The following is a 4754-nucleotide window of genomic DNA, read 5'->3' as shown; positions in this document are numbered from 1 at the left end:
GGGGGGGTAAATTATGAATGAAGAACCACTCTGTGGACGATGAGGATGATGCAGATTATTCATCCCTGCTTCTAAGCCACTTCTCAGTAGAGGGATTTCACACCATAGGGATGAGGACTGCATTCCTCCCAAGTGTAAAGTAAGTAGATTACAGGCCACAGCCGGCTACTGCTATCACCATCTGGATTATGGTCTGGATCAGGGATTCCCAAACTTTTTAATGTCAAAGACTTCCACATCAATATATATTCAGCCACAGGCTCTTGTATGATAAGATTTGATCTGAAGTAGCTTAGGAGATTTCTTTTGCAGTAGGGGTTGTTGTTGTATCACTGATTCTTTATCTACCATTTCAATTTAAACTTTATTTACCTGCAGTCTCTGAGATGTGAATCCTGGCCAAATTGATAGTACAGTTTAAAGAAAATAAAATAATATAATTAGAAAACAGAAAATATCATGTAAGTACACTGTGTGGCTTACAAAAACAAATGGCAAAGGGACATCATTAATTGACAGATAATGAGAAGTAAATAATGACAGCATTGTTAAGAAATTCCCCATTCTTTCGAGGCCTTGCTGAGATTTTGTGTTAAATTCAGATCATAGTAAATATCAATGTCACTATCTTTTACTTTTACATATTCCACTTAACCTTTATTTTACCGGAATAGTCTCTTGACATTAGGGTATATTGAGAGCATCCTGGAAGAACAGTAGACAGTAAATACAAAAATTGTTTGATGGAAACATCTAAATATACAGTGTGGATTGACACAGTATGGATTGACAAACACAATGTCCATAGGAGGTAACATGGATGCTTGGAGCTTAGAAAAAAAATGGCCTAAAGATGGTGATGATGATACAGATCACGTGTAGGTGGAGGAGCAGAAACAGCGAGAAAAAAATAATGATGGAGATATTGATTAAAATGGTCAGAGCGCTCTGAACTTCGTCCTGTCCTAACTTCCTCCATTTGTCATCACTACAAGCGGGCTATTAAGCAGCAGAATAAATGTTTTTGATTCACTTTTGAAACACATTTGTGTCTGAATTATGGTTTGTGGGCCCCATTAAAAAAAAAAAAATCAGCTACATAGCAGGGAGGAGTAATTGCTGCTGATCATGCAGTGTGCCAGCAGATGATGACTTTATCAGAACAGATCAATTTATTGATGATTAATTTAGACAGCGAATCAATGCATGACGTTGGCTTCATTAGGGCCTCGCTGACCTCAGAGGCCTTCATTAGGTGGTGTAAAGCGACATATGTAAAAGGTTTCTCTGCTTTTGAAATGGTTGATTGAACTTTTTGTGAAAAAATATCTCGCCTGTGTCTGTCCCAATTCCTATCTCATGATTATAAAAATGTGTCAGTGAGCAGCCGCCAGAGCGAGACCTGGATAATAAACACTGATACAGTAGATCTTCAGCTCTGAAAACTCAAGCCTCATCCTGTACAGTTTCCTCTCTGCTGTCTGATGGAGGTGTATGAGAAGGAGAAAGCAGGAGGAAGAGGAGAAAAAGAGGGAGGGGCAAGGAGAGGAGAAATTAGGTTAGGCACTGATGAGGATGAATAGGGAAGAGAGGAAGAGGAAAAAAAGGAGGATAGGGGGGTAAAAAGGAATGGGGGTAGGGACTGAGAGGTGAGGAGAAAGGGGGAACAGAGGGGAGAAAAAGGAGAGATTGGGAGGGAGCAAAAGGGTGCAGAGAGGGGTCTAACTCTGGCATAAAAGTAAATTCAAATGCATTATTCATGGCTCTCTGTGTCAAAATATCATTTACGTGTGCTGTGTTGACTCATGGCTCGTAAAATGAGAAGGACATGAAAAGAAAGAATGAAGAGAGGAAATAAACAACTCAGGAGGTTCTCTCTTTTCTTGGCCCGAAAAAAGGAGCCATAGCGCACTCTCCCTCAACTTATTAGGCATCAATTATTTATTGCACTCTGTTTACTATTCTTTATCTGTGTAATAAGACGCCACCTTGTCAGAGAAAGTCTCAAATCCATCTTCAAAGTTAGCAGGGACCGAAGCAGATTCTATTGTATTTCACAATGCAGAAGTAGCCTAAAGGGAAAAAAAATCACCTCTTGTTATTGACCTCGAGTATACACACCATGAGTATATGAGGGTGACAATTTTCCAATCAACCCCAATACCACCGTCAATAAATCTCTGAGTCTTCAGTTGCCTGCTTTAAATCTGGGCCGAGATAACCAGCTGTCTTTTCCATTTTAATTTCTTTGGATTTTCTGTATAATGAGTGCTGCCACTACTGTACCATCAGCGAGCCCCCAGTCTCTCTGTTTGGGACCATTGGCTTCATACAGTAACTACACTGACACCACAGCAGCCCCTACAGGTGGAAAGCTGTACTACCACTGCCATCATCTTTAATTGTGTTTAAAATACAGTAATGGTGGTTTACAAAAATGGGGGTCAAGACTGCCAAAGGGGTCCCCTAGATAAATCTGAGGGGTCATGATAAGTTTAACAGGGTAGAAAAACTGAAAATTATAGTTGAAAATTTAAAACTGCACAAAATGATATTAATTATTTTAGATTTTATTCTAATCTTTGCTTTTTCTTGTGAATGAATGGATTATTTTAACTCAAAATGCACATTGTGGTTGACCTTTATAATCGATATAAGCATGCAATTGTCACGATTATTCATTTCAACGGGTCAGAAGGTAAAAAGGCCGGCAAAATACCTCTTTTCTGAACTACAAAAAACAGTTGTACATTTTTGAAAGTCAGGATAGCCTACTAGTGTGCTGTTAAAGTCTGAGGTATCTGTTAGTAATTTGACCATAACCGGGCTAAACTTTTTTTGCATAAAGAATTAACACATTTGTTTGCAGGCTATATAATATAAAGAAATGACCGATATGCATGCAAATATACAAAAAGGTGAATTACTGGCAGCAACAAAAACTGTGTTTTGCCAGGATAGACCATGTTATATTTGCTTCAAATAGATGGTATACAGGTCTTTGCTCTCATATGCATGCATATGTGTATATGTAGGCCTATGTATGTATGTGTGTATCCAGTGAAGGTGGGGGCACATATGACCTGCTCCACTTTTATTTTGATTTATAAGGCTGGTGGAGAGCATCATCACAGAATCGCTTCATCTTCTCTCCTTTATTACACCACATTTGTTTTCATTTTACTCCCAAGGCCTGGCTGAATACATTACAGATTTCCCATGGGGCCCTTGAGGCCAGTACCTCTGCCACGGGAGACAATGGGATGACGGGGAGGGATTTCTGAGCATTCGTCATCATTAGAGACATTAGCATTATTTTGACTTCAAAACATTATTACGGGATTATCATTATTCTCTGTATTAACGGGATAAGTAGACACATTTGTGGGAGCATCAGTCAGGCATATTGGTCGTAACAATAATTGCTCAAGCCAGGAAGCGATAATTAGAGACATAGAAAAAGGTGTTAGGTGACAATGTTTTTTTAGGAGAGCTACGTTTAAAAAAACAAATCCATTATTTCTAATGGAAAAATAATAATAATGCTGGTGTCTTAGACCCCAATCTGAAACTCTCCTTTCCAGGATGCAGCAAAAAAAAAAAGTCCCCTTCCATATTTACTGAAGCAGCATCTACCTCAGATCCTAATTCTGGGGATTTAGACAAGACAACACCTTTCATATCCCTCCATAGTGCCACGCAGTCATTTGAGACATATTTTGTTATGCCTGACACAAAATCTGATTCAGTCCTAGGAAGATAACTAAGAGTAGAACATTACAGTGAAGATAATATGGCAATTGAATTTAGCAAACAGAGGTCAATGGCAGGTTAATGCACAATGTAATACATGGTTGACTGTGGGAGCCCAGTGAGGAGGGGCGATGAGGTCAAGGGGTGGCGGTCAGACTTGTTTTGGGTCAGTCTGGAAACAATATGAGCACCAGATGGAGAATTACTCCCATTTATCATGTTTGTCATATGACTTTGGCACGGAATATTTCTGCTTTAACTGCATAGGAATCCTACACAATCCATGATTTGTTTCCAAAACACTATCTCTATTTTTTTAAACTGAGTTTTTACATTTATTAAATATTCTCTAAAATATGTGTAGCCATTTTTCTATATCCTCAGAAGAATAATTTGCCTTAGTATTTGCTGTTAGCTCTTTAAGGTGTCACACAAGAGGTAGACGTCGAATTTTAGACTCAGTCATCCTAAAAAAAACAGTAGTAACTATTAATTCTTGCTGACACATCTTCATTTTGCTTCTTGTCAGCCATATTTTCCCTTTCTGTGGTTTTGTTATGCAAGCATATCAATTTGCTATTGTTCTTCTCAATCTTCCATCTACGAGCCTGTCTTTGGTTAGGCACAAAGAGGCCATGAAAATAGGCATATTTCCCACAACTCCTGTTGTCACCATACCTGCTCCAACTTTCACTTACAGTCATACGGAACCATCTTTTTTCTCCACGTCATTCACACATGTTCAGCATTCACAGCCAGCAGTGAAACTGATAGCATCACATCATTTCAAGGGCATACAATAACCGCCACTAGCCAAGCCTTGTTGCATGAATACATAGAGGAAAGGTTTCCAGCAGCATTATTCCATGATTGAATTCCCAAGGACAAGAGCGAAAAAAGGGGGAAATGGAAAGGGAGTGAGCAAACAAGGTGTTTCTAAGGTGTGAGACTGATATATGTATATATATATATATATATATATATATATATATATATATATA

Source organism: Etheostoma spectabile, chromosome 7 (assembly GCF_008692095.1).
Source record: "Etheostoma spectabile isolate EspeVRDwgs_2016 chromosome 7, UIUC_Espe_1.0, whole genome shotgun sequence".
NCBI classification, from domain to species: Eukaryota; Metazoa; Chordata; class Actinopteri; order Perciformes; family Percidae; genus Etheostoma; species Etheostoma spectabile.
The sequence above is the reverse complement of the archived record's forward strand: the minus strand, read 5'-3'. Positions refer to the sequence as shown.